The 12721-nt window shown below is 46.0% G+C and overlaps 1 protein-coding gene and 1 non-coding gene across 12 annotated transcripts in view; both read left to right on the top strand.

The window, feature by feature from the left end:
* The window catches only part of LOC119374441 (synaptosomal-associated protein 25), a 302757-nt gene that overhangs the window by 192856 nt on the left and 97180 nt on the right, over positions 1-12721 (top strand). The window lies entirely within an intron of this gene.
* Positions 550-621, top strand: Trnaa-cgc (transfer RNA alanine (anticodon CGC)). Its single transcript has one exon. It is a non-coding gene; the product is annotated as a tRNA-Ala (tRNA).

The raw sequence follows: 12721 nt of genomic DNA, 5'->3' as shown, positions 1-12721 counted from the left end.
GATAATTGTGTCGGGAAAGACGGCGTCCTGGCGATGCAAGGAGGAACAGAGCTCTTTCTTCATATATTAAGGAAAGAAGATGACTCTTCGGGGCTCGTTTTCTTTGTTAGACACAATATTAATCAGAACTAACAGACAATAACGCCAAGGAAAGTATAGGGGGTGTTATCTGTAGTATTTAGAATATAAATGTTAAGAAAGTAAAGTGGACGAAAAGACAACTTGCCGCCGGCAGGGACCGAACCTGCGACCTTCGAATAACGCGTCCGATGCTCTACCACTGATCTACGGCGGCGGTCATCCTCCCGTCCACTTTATGGGGTATATATGTGCATTTAAACCTTGGAGTGTTAGTCAGCGCCAATCGCAGCCATGGCGGCGAGTGTGGAACACTCTGTTTCTGCCTTTCTGGCGTCACGTAGCACGTGATCTTTTTACGAGCTGGCAGCTGACCAATAATCCCTCGCATACTACCTGAAGACAGACTTGATGCACATATATAGGTTTAAATGCACACATTTACCCCATAAAGTGGACGGAAGCATGACCGCCGCCGTAGCTCAGTGGTAGAGCATCGGACGCGCTATTCGAAGGTCGCAGGTTCGGCCCCTGCCGGCGGCAAGTTGTCTTTTCGTCCACTTTACTTTCTTCGCATTTATATTCCAAATACTACAGACAACACCCCCTATACTTTCCTTGGCGTTATTGTGTTAGTTCTCATTAACATTCTTCATATACTAATGGCACAAGCAACGAGTGACACCGTTCCTTCCCTTCCAAGCACTTCCGGTCGAGCACTTATTTCCGGTTTTCCGAATACTCAGATGGTGTGTTTAAAAAAATTAAACTGGTGCGAAATCGATGATTTTGTTCAAGCTCAGGGTTATGTTACATACATATAATGTCGGAGCATAAGTTCACTGAAGATCAGGGCCAAGTAACTATCAGGATAAATTACGAAAATTAATTCTAAGTCAGTTAAACTAAGTCGAGGATTAGGGCCCCCTCCAATTTTTTAAAATTATCCGCTTAGCGCGCTCTTAGTGATTTCCGCGCTTTTGAACCCGATCTGTCTGTCGAGATTTAGTGGCTGTACATTCTGGTATGGTTAGGCTCAATCACACAATCCACAAATCGATCGATCAATGAAATTTAGCACCCAATGACCGTAGTAATATCCGATTTGCATAATTCTAAGCGCGGTAATAACGGTTTATGTTCTTAAACAATATCGTGAATTTTCAATCAGTCGATCAAATCAATCAATCAACCATCCAACCAAGCAATCAGTCACGCTTTGTCATCGGACGATCTTTGATTGCGACCCGTCAACCCGTATCGGCCCTTCCGGTCTGGCGTTGAGGGCTGGACTCTTGTCTGCAGCCATTTTCAACGCTGCATCCTTTTCCGTCGGGATATAAGCGTAGACCCGCCGGCCAACGATGATTGCTCCTGCCCCCTGCAATGCGCCAGCCGCCTTCGATGAGTCGCAGCTTTTATTTCGGGGCCCTCTCACGTCCCCGGCATGCCTCGAGGAACAGTGTCGTGTCGGACGTGACCGGTAGGAAGTGCCATTACTCCCCTCGCACGGCTGCTGCCGATGACGTCACTGGTGGATTCCATCCGTGCCGGCTGCGTGTTATTGATCTGCTGTACGTTCCGCTCCTCGCGCGCTGAGTGGCCGAAGGGATGAGCCGCGGGGCTATGTCAGTGTGCACGTGTGTGATGCGAAAGATATAAAAGGAAACGGATTGTACCGAATAGAGTAGAAGGCAGGCGAAGCGAGGAGGGGGGTGGGGAGTGACACTTGCGTTAGTTAAAACGTTTCGTCAGAGAGTCCGGCGTCACGAAATTCTGTCACTGCCAGGGTTACACGCCAGGACCCCCGGGAACCGTCGTTTGGCGAAGTGACCGCTGGAGTGCCACCGGTGGCACTGACCCCTTTTGCGGTCACCTTCTTATTTGCGTTGTTTTTATCTCTTTATTAACGTTCACTCGGAGAGGCGTAGTCGTCCCGATGACCGCCTTTTGGACTCTACAGCGGGAACTTCTCGTGACAGCTCGTCGATCATTGGTCGACGTTTGACGGCTATGAATGCCTAAAAAGCCCACACACGGTGTCAGTGACGTGGTTGTTCAAGATAGATCGTTCGTACAACACTTTAGCTAATTGTGACGCATAGAGGCACATGGACAGAATGTATAGACTGGACGACAGAGCTGCGACATCTGCACTTGAGTTATCGCTTATCTGTCTCCTCGTGTATTCTGTACCGGTGTCCTGCCGCGCTGCAATTTACAGTAAGCGTCGATCTCTCGTATGTTTTGTATTGTTCTACAATACATGAGAAGTTCAACAAACAGTCGGCTGAGAGAAATAAAAAAGGCTTTCGCCTTCGAGATTTTCTTAGGCGGATGCATAGGGACTTAGCTTTACATTCATTCATTCATTAATTCATTCATTCATTCGTTGATTCATTCATTCATTTACGATACAGCCAAGTAATTGCTGCACCGAAATATCATTGTCGGCACAAGAGGGCAGATCATGGAACATCGTAAATATCTCATATCCTTGTATTCAGGTTTTTCTACCTTGTCTTTATGCTTGGCTTACGTTAGCTGAGCTAGACAGACTTGCAGTAGTCATCATCATTATCATCGTCATTATTATCATCCGCTTTCTCCAGCTTAGCTGGGAAATTCTACATTATTCGACCGCGCGGATTTTTTTTCACGCGCTCTAACCTAACTGGCAGCCTTTCCGGAAGCTAGTAGGGTATGTGACCTCATTCACCTGCGCGTAATGTCACATATACCCGGAACCGTACCTTTGTAACCGTGAAGTGAAAAAAAAAGGAAATCGGGAAACACTATCCCTCCTTCAAAACAAGGAAATTACGCGCCTTTTCCCCAATTGGCGCTATCGTAATCAAGAGTCGCGATACTGGATAAACGGCACCATCGCCTCCTAACGCTTCCAAATCACTACCCTCGGCGCGCCCATTCCCGTCAGCGACGTTATACCTGCAGATTTTCTTTCCTCATTGGTATGTATGTACTTTCGACGTCACTACCGCTACGTACAGCGTTTTATTAGTCTCTTATGACCGTACTTGTAACTACGTAGCCATCTCCTACGTGTAGCACGACGGGGATCAATTTCAAATCAACTACTCGTTCGTTCCCAATGGTCTACTTTTCTCGTCTTGGCCTGAGGATATAACGTCCGCATCAGCGAGTCCTTTTTGCTTTTTCGCTCTTGGAATCATGGAAACAGGGATCTCTTCAAAGTGATCATGCGCATAACGATGCCGTCGCCGGAAACATTATCCGCTTTCTGTCCAAAGCGCTGCTTCCCCGATAGGTGGCGTTGATTATTATAGGCTCGCGATTTTCGACGATATTGGGAGTTGGGGAGTCCCGGAAATCGCCACTGTAACCTAGTATTTGTTCCTGTTTTAGGGGCGAAGCTCCTTAAGGCGGCACCCGTTCGTCCCTCGTAGTCGTAGTAGTGCGCAACCAGTCGTAACGCTAGTACCAGATCTTGACCTCCAAGGTGGTGCCGGTGGGAGATTTTTCCTATGCGTTGTTGAACAATAAAAAATTCGCAGCGTGCGCGTTAACTAAAAGCCGAATTCTTCTGTCTCTCATTCTCCATTAGCAGCCATTGGCATGTTCCAGTAGGAAACGTTAGTAGAAGTAGAAGTGTAAGTGTTAGCTAAAAGCCGACTTCTTCTGTCTCTCATTGCCATTAGCAGCCATTGTTTACCTCCAAGGTAGTGCCTGGTGAGATTTCTCCTGTGCGTGATTAAACAATAAAAATTTTGTTCAAAACGCCGTTGATTGATGAAATAAACCAACGAAAGACGCCAGATGTTTTCTAAAAGCAAAACGAAAGAACGCCAGATGTTTCTAAAGCAAAACTAAAAGACGCCAGCTGCTTAACGAAAGACGCCAGATGTTTTCTAAAGCAATCGTTTTCTAAACAATGAAAATTCACAGCGTACATGTAAAATTAAAGTGAGCTGCAAGTCGTCATAACTCATCGAACCTTTAGTATAAACGCGCCCGATCTCACGTCGGTGATGATGTACTGGGCAGAATTCACGGAAGATTCACGGTTTACCGATGAACCTCCGCAGCTTCGCCCACTCGTCATCATTCACTCCGTGGATATGCTGTGATTTTTTTCTTCCTTTTTTGGGGGGAGGGGGGGATAGAAGAAGGTTGAGACATTTACGCACTCTTTACCTCATCGCCGTTAATGTATGCGTAACATTTTTTTTGTAGACATTCCCTGCAGGCTTCGCCATCTCGATCGCCGATTGGCTTTCGGTCCTGGCTCGCGGCTGAAGCAAACGACTATAGTACGCCGAGCAGCCCTTGAGGCGGCGAGCGTCTGCGATTTCGTTCCGATTGTTTCTCGGTATACGGGGAGGCTGTCTTGTTACTGGAAGGGGGCCTCTGATTATAGCTTGGTTGGTGCTTTACTTTTCGCTTTACCCCACTTCCCGAATGCACCGTACGTACTGTACCTCGTGTACGTACTTCCAGTGTTATCAGCAAGCTCGCTCCTTGAAGCGCGATGTCCGAGCTACGCCTACTTACCGGCTGCTTCGCAACAGCGTATAGTGACTTTCCTTAATCGCGCATGCTTAGCAGGTCCTTTTTGCCTCTTTCAGGAGGAAGAATTTATCGAGGACGCTTAGTGGCGCGAGGAAATTTGCATTAATGCTAAGTACGCGAGGAGTGCTAAATGTTTTCCGCCGAGATGGCTCAACGAAATCTGAGATGCAAGAGTTAACTTCGCGTTGGTGTACGTCGCGTTTTTGTTTAAAAAAAAATAAACGACAACAACGTAGCACGGGTCAAGTAAGTCGAAACAGAGCCATAGGTTTACAGAAAGGACGAACTAAAGCGCCCAACTCTTATCGCCACCTCCTGAGCAGGTTTCCAAGACAGCGTATTTGCATAAATCTAAGCTCTGGGACCACATTGAAGCTGTCTGCTACACTTCTGAGAACCAACCACGTTGCCCGAGACGAGCCCGTCGAAAGCCAGATGTAAAATTCAACGCCACAAATCGATACGAACGCCGCGTGTATAAAACGTGACAGGTCCTGCGCAGAAGCGGCGAAGAATAATGCCGCATACCACGGCTGCGGACGAACAGAGACATATGCTAAACTTGCCAACGCCCCAAAAACCTCCCTGAAACAAGAAATAGAAGGAAAGTTAGACGTGAATGGCTGTGATGTTCGTAGTTTTCTGCTTTTTCCTTATCTCGGAAATCGCTCGCTATTCGGTTGGTTAGGCTTTTCTTGGAAAATTTTTTACGGCCTCTGTTCGGCTGCCGCCACTGTGTGTTTATCTGAAGCAGATGCAGCTGCTAGCTATATAGTATATATACAGTCGGCGCGGCGTTTGCACGGCGCTAATATTGACTCGTGGGAGTGTCCCATCTGCCAGTGCTCTTTCTGGGGCGCCAACCGAGAGCTTCCTGCGTTACGGACGAATGCTGCTGAGAGGCGAAATGCCGCTTCCGTGGGAAGTGGAGGCGAGACGCCGGCTTTGTTTACTCTCTCAAACTATATCTCCGGCTTAGAAACTTTCTTTCTTTCTTTCTTTCTTTCTTTCTTTCTTTCTTTCTTTCTTTCTTTCTTTCTTTCTTTCTTTCTTTCTTTCTTTCTTTCTTTCTTTCTTTCTTTCTTTCGTTCTTTCTTTCTTTCTTTCTTTCTTTCGTTCTTTCTTTCGTTCTTTCTTTCTCTCTTTCGCTTAGCTGCTTTGTGATAGCTGCGTCGCGTTTTACCGCGTTGGCTGTGTTTCCGAGTATCGAGAGAATCGGGTGATGCCTCAGCATGAAGTGTAGATGTTTGTGAACGGAAAAAAAACGAAAGAAAGAAAGAACGAAATCAGCGTTGAGCTGTCGTAGTCTTGCGACGTATCTTTTTCTCTTCTATAGACTCGTTATTTGGCGGCTAAGCTGTGAAGACAAGTCTGACAAGCATGCTGTGTTACGAACTGTAGTGCCGTATAACCTTATTCAGCAGTGTGCAGTAAGTATAACCTTATTCCGAATCACGAATTTCCGCCTCTGAAGGGAAATATATATACGCGCACGCACGCACGCACACACACACACGCATACATACGTACATACATACATACATGCATACATACATACATACATACATACATACATACATACATACATACATACATACATACATACATACATACATACATACATACATACATACATACATACATACATACATACATACATACATACATACATACATACATACATACATACATACATACATACATACGTAAGAAAGAGAGACAGAGAGCACCAAACTTTATTTCGCCGCACCCTCACTACTTATAAGATCACTGGATCGCATTGTGCTGGTATCGCTCTACACAACACCGACGGCAAGTCTTTTTTTTTTCTTTTTGTCCACTTCAATTACTTCCTATTCATATCACAGTTACTGCACTACAGCTAAAATTACACATACTTTCCCGTATGCGATCCTTGGGTTCATTTTCTGTTCGCTTCGTTAGATTGTATCTGACGAAGAGACGAGCCCCTTCAACCGTTTCCCTTCTCATATACGTACAAAAGCACACAATTAGGCGAACCCAACAGTTCATCTTTGACCGGGCGCTATCGCGACAAAATCGGGAAGTTCTTTTTTCCCGCCAAAAAATACCAACTAGCAACTAGCACAACTTTTTTAGTTCAGTTCTGATTATCTACAACGCTGTAGCATTTAACTTTTTTTTTTTCTGTCTATGCTTCTTTTTCGCGCTTTTTTTTTCCAGTGTAGTCTACGCCCTCCAGCAAACTCTTACGGGTCGCGAAATTTTCGAACTGTAGCTAAATCACGGCAACTATAGCAGGTAGGTGCAAAAGGGGCACTTGCGCCCCCCCCCCCCCCCCCCCCCATGCCGTCGTCCATCGATATATTCCCTCTTTGTCTGGCACCATAACCGCCAATTAAATGTTCCAGCCTGTAGTAGTTATTGTGACCTATACAATCAATCCCCCCGCTAGATTAGGACAGTCATACACTAATAGAACGGAAATTCGCGTTTGCAGTAAACTTTTGTTGCCGGGTGTACATGTTTCATGTGGTCTATCGACCACCGCCGTTGGCACGTGGCATTCGCGCGCCTTCCTCGCGTCCGGGGGACTCCTTCCTTTCCTATACACCCGTTTTCTTTTATTCTTGTCGGAGTAGGGATGAAAGTGCCTAATGACTAAAAGAATAAAAAGAAAAACTTCATCTCTCTCTCCCTCTGGCGCAAAAGTGGAAATAAAGAGGGAGGATTGAAGAACTCCTTCGCAAGCGAATTCTTCCTCCTCTTTCCCATTTGCCTTTCCCTTTTTTATGAAAATGACCTTCAGCACGCATGCGGTAGGGCCGCTTTATTCGGGAAGCTCGGCAAGCACTGCGCGTCTCGCAGCCTTCATTCCCCACCGCTTCCCCATTCGGCGTGTTTCCTCGCCCAGCGCCTGTATGTGCGATGAATGGCGGTCAGCATACGACCCCCCCCTCTCCTGCTCAGTTTTTTCTTCCGTTTTTTTTTCTTTACGTATTACCGTTATTACGTTCTATAGTCCACGGCTCTTGAAAGGGAAATGGTGTGCACGAGGAAAGTTTGTCCGGCAAGCCCGCGGAAGTGCATTGTAGTTATAGGCAAATATTAAAAAAAAGAAGACAACGGAAAGAAAACGCTTTTTTTTTTACTCGTGCTTCGGAGTATACCGAGAGCGGGCGTATTCGTGGTTCGCGCATGCGCGGTAGCTTCATCGTTTTTCTGCTGAAACGGGAAGCTCGTACTCTTCCGTTTTATTATTCTTCACTTCCTCGTCTCCTTCTTCCGTCTTTGGGGGAATAGGTGGGAAAATGCGGAAACTGTCGCGGAAATATGAGAACTCTGCAAGCGAATCCAGCTGTGGCATTATGATCCTTCTCGGAAAGGGTCCTCAAGGTTTTTGCCGTGATATACGTGTTCATACGAGGCAGAGAGGGCTGGGTAGTGTAGGCGACGTCATTTACGCCTACTCGCGAGCGCCTTGTGAGGTGGCGCGGTGTAAACACCCTTAAGTGTCGCCACGTGCCTGCTAAAGGAGGCAAAAAAAGAAAAAAAAAACGGAACGAAAAGGATATGGTCGTGAACTCGCAAAGCCACAGCAGTCGTGGTGGATCTGGGCTTCGATTTTCGGTCCCTAACACCTGGCATATATCTTTTTTTCTTTGTGATTGGGGCTCATCTTTTATTAGATGCGAATTATCTTAAGGCGGAGCTCAATCCGGTGGTGGTGGTGGTGTTGGTGGTGTGCGGCGTGACCACCCTTACTGCGCATGCGCATACCCTCTCCACACACCTCCTCTCCACTCACCCTCTCCCATTCTCCTCACCACTTTCCCTTTCTCTTCCCCTCTCTACTTTCCCTCCCCACTTTCCCTCTCCTCTCCCCTCTCCCCCTCTCCCCTTCCCCTCTCCACTTTCCCTCTCCGCGTTCCCTCTCTCCCCCTCTCTCATACCCCTCTCCCCTCCGCCTTTCCACTCTTCCTCTGAAACGCGGGCTAGACATGCCGAAATTCTCTCCTGCGCAACGCCGCGATGAGCTCGAGCGCATGCGCGTCCCCTCCACTTCTCTCTCCTCTCCTACGCTGCCCGCCTGTCGACCGCGTTCCCCGCTCGCCCTGTGAGAATTAACGGCCAGGCTAGATGGAAGATACGACGCGCGTAGCGTCCCTCTTCGCGTTCCACGACGCAAGGTCGGTAGCATGCCCAACGAACGCCAACGGAACGCGCTCGTGCAAGTGATCCGGCTTCGCATCGCTTCATGGTCCCCTTTAGCGGGAGATGGCGTAATTTTTTTTCTATGAAAATTCCTCTTAGAATCGACCAGGGAAGCCTAGTGACAAGTGCGCGTTTGTTTCTTTCGGCGCCAGTCGCAGTTTCCGAAAGCTGCTGTTATTCATTGTTTTTCTGTGAATTTTGTCAACACCCGGAACTAAAAGGGTACGAACTTGAGCTTGTTGGCTTGGCTTCATACCTTTCTTTCATACCTTTCCCCACCTTTTTTGTTATTTTCCTTTCCCAAGACGCGCATACATATGTACCTACGAAATAAAGGCTGCTGTTAGCCAGCGCCAAGTCCTCTCAGCCTTTCTTGTCCCATTTGCCCACGCTTTTTACTGTCATGACAGCTGTAACTAAGTTCCGCGCACTGAAGTATGAAATGGAAAATAAAATATTGACGTTACGCTGCAGGAAGGTTGCAATTTAGGGAGAGAACAAAAAAAAAGAGAAAAAAACTGGAGGTGTGTAGCCGCGATAACCGATGTAGTTAGGATGACATGTTTTTGGGAGCTATGGAGTCCCTGGTGTCTTCAGGTGAAACCATGAGTGTATGAACAAAAGGCAGTTATATTTAACAAATGTGCTTTGACGTCAGCTAAATGTTTATGAGCAGGTAGTTGCAGTAGTGCTGGAAACTACCTGCTCTCTCTCTCTCTCTCTCTCTCTCTCTATATATATATATATATATATATATATATGTATATATATATATTCCCACGTGCGATGAGTTTCTGATCCGCCATTGCATTTGTAATAATTACTTAACAAAGTTTTAAATATTGCGGTCCCTTTATGAATGCTCTTTGGTTCATTAATTTAGGTACGCATTCAGTAGTTCACTTGCTCTATAGTGCTGGGAAATTGCTTGCTTGACAAAAGGCTTAAGAAACTGTTAGCTAAGCGCTTATTCGGCGTTTCGTAATGTCCTTTAGTCTTGCCGTGTAATACGTTTGCGCAGCGTGCGATATTTACGGGGATGGGCTGCACTAAATTGAGTTAATCCGCGCACCAGCGCCGCGCAGACGCGAAGTGGTGGTGCGAAATGTTCTGGACTACACGTATACTTTCTTTGAAGTCGCTCTAAAACATGAAACCTGTCTCGCTACCCATCTAAGTATCCCTGATATACACGCAGTACGGCTGGTGTCGGTGCGGCCCCTTATGCACGTAACTAAGAGTTATTATCCGCCCTGCGTAATTGGCCGGAATGCGCGGGAGGAAGTCTGTAGTTTCTGCAGCGTGAAACTAAACTCTTGAAAATTTAATTCGCGCGCCCGTGCCTGCCTAGCTAAGGCGCATTTGCGTCTCAGGCAGACCGCAACGCCGTTCGTTACCTGGCTTGTTCTGACCTACTACTCATAATTTCTCTTTCTTTCTTTCTTTCTTTCTTTCTTTCTTTCTTTCTTTCTTTCTTTCTTTCTTTCTTTCTTTCTTTCTTTCTTTCTTTCTTTCTTTCTTTCTTTCTTTCTTTCTTTCTTTCTTTCTTTCTCTATTCCTTTCTTTCTTTCTTTCTCTCTTTCTTTCTTTCTCTCTTTCTTTCTTTCTTTCTTTCTTTCTTTCTTTCTTCTCTTTTTCTTTCTTTCTTTTTCTTTCTTCTTTCTTTCTTTCTTTCTTTCTTCTCTTTTTCTTTCTTTCTTTCTTTCTTTCTTTCTTTCTAAGCGCATAATATTTGTCACGTATAAATAGGAGACCTAAGTATAGTGGCTCGTATCGTTAGTGCTTGCAGAGCTTCTGCTGTCCATTCATTTTATTATTTATATTAGTGAATAACGCTTTGTGACGTTGCTTTATTTTTTTTCATTCGTAGGTTACTCTGTGAGCGCTGTCTACGTGTTCGATGTCAGTTGCGCAATGTCTGTCCTCTCGTACACATGCCTGTCAGTGCTTTGGTACCGTAAAAATGAAGTGACACACACGACAGCCGTTGTGTGAAAGGTTCGCGTGACCGTTTATTTGTCTCTTAAGCCGCTATACCTTGTACAAGTATTTCCAGATTGTCAGCTTTTTTTTCTTTCTCGACGAACCCCATTTTAACACGAAAGTGTTTTATGCCGGGGTCCAACACGGCTCCACTGACGTATTTCCGTCACGGATATGACGTTGTAAAATGTAAAAACTAACAGTGGGCAAAGAAAAAAAACCAGAAGAAAAAGTTCCGGATTCGAGCTTACGACCACTCGCTCCGCAGCGCGCAGCGCGAAACGATTCGGCCACGGACGGCACGTTCTTCGAAGTGCCAACGGCGAGCTATTTATATACACCATTTTCCGGTGGCTGTACTCGGAGATCTGTGTTACAGCGTGTTTTCGTTATCCCTAGCGAGATGGTGCGAAGGGCTCGAAGAGCGTAGAGCTACTGTATACTACCTTTGGGTAGCAGAGTTGCGCATAGGTCTGGCTAGCAACCATGGCTATGTCGCGAAGACTCACTCCGTTTTTGCAGGTGACATGCCTACCGGGTCACCGGTCGACATGTTTGGCGTGTCGAAGACCGGTGACTTACTTTAATGTGAATGACTAGTGGTATACAGTTCGCTGCAGCGGCGCCATCGATACATACAAAAATTGGCCCCAGCGTCAGCTTCTCCGCAACGCATGGTTGCTAGCGGCGTTTGGAAGCTGGATGCGCAACTCTGCTACCTAAAGGTAGCATATACAGTAACTCTAGAAGAGCGCGCTTGAAAGATCGTCGCCGTTGCGACGAGCGCCCGCGACTGCAGGGCGTGATCGCTTGTGCGTGCGCTTATCTCGTGATCGCGGTGGTTTGTGCGTCTCGCGTTGAGAGCACGAAGGTCACTTGGCTCACTGCAGCGGCCGCTTTTGCGAAAGGAGCGCGGTGTTCACGCAGAAATAAGTTACAAATGTGACAGTTAGTTCGCTCTCATCCTGTGTACGTTCGTTCCGTGCGTCCTTTCTGCTTGAGCAGCGCGTTGCAAGTTTCGAGCTGCTTACAGTTCTTCGCGTGACATTACATTTTGTTGCTGTAGCATTCATTGCTTCGCCCTTGGGGCGAAAGAATGCGCAACAAATGCTCAACTACGTCTGTGAAGACACGTTTCACTTTCGTGTTATGCCGATTCCTATGACAGAGGGATCAGCCATGTTTTTTGCTCTAGAGACAGAAGTGTGGACGTTTGCACTTAAAACACGTGCTATAATATGTACTATAAGTGCATACGTCAATTAAATAATAATTACGAAATTAATACCAGATATTATTGCTTTCATTAACTTCCTATAGTTGTAATGAGTGAGAGACTGACCTTTTCAGTTCCTTTGATGTTCATTGCTTTTGCTAAAGTATACAAATGCATATTGCACTGTAGATCATGAGATTGTAGGGTGGGTACACTGTCTGTGAAAAAAAAAACAATTATTTTCAGCTCCGTCTTGCTGCGCGCAATAAGGAAAAATATGACGTTTCTTTCTTTTTTTGTCCAGCGTCGTGCGCGCATTAGTTTGACTACCCTACCATTCATTAGTTTCTCTTGCAAGTGAAACGCATCAGCTCACAATGACGTCATAGATTTTAACGGCGTCTGTTAGGGCCCACCTAATTCTTTTTCGTTAAAAATGAATTAAAATAAGGTAGCCAGAGTCTTAACATACCAAGTTTCAGAAAATTTTATCCGAAAGTTTTATTCAGGCAGCATGGCCAGAATACGAATTATGAATACAACACTTCGAAGCTGTAACGTCACACTGGCATTCAGCTGCTGAAGCGTCAGTGCGAAGTTCGGCGATTTTAACATCGATCTTCAGTTGGTTCTGCAATAATTAAACCTGTCGTGGCGAAACTAACGGCAGTATAGTTCTCAAAGGATAGCGTGTCA

The sequence above is a fragment of the Rhipicephalus sanguineus genome, chromosome 11, assembly GCF_013339695.2.
Source record: "Rhipicephalus sanguineus isolate Rsan-2018 chromosome 11, BIME_Rsan_1.4, whole genome shotgun sequence".
NCBI lineage: Eukaryota > Metazoa > Arthropoda > Arachnida > Ixodida > Ixodidae > Rhipicephalus > Rhipicephalus sanguineus.
This window is presented reverse-complemented; position numbering and strand designations above follow the sequence as displayed.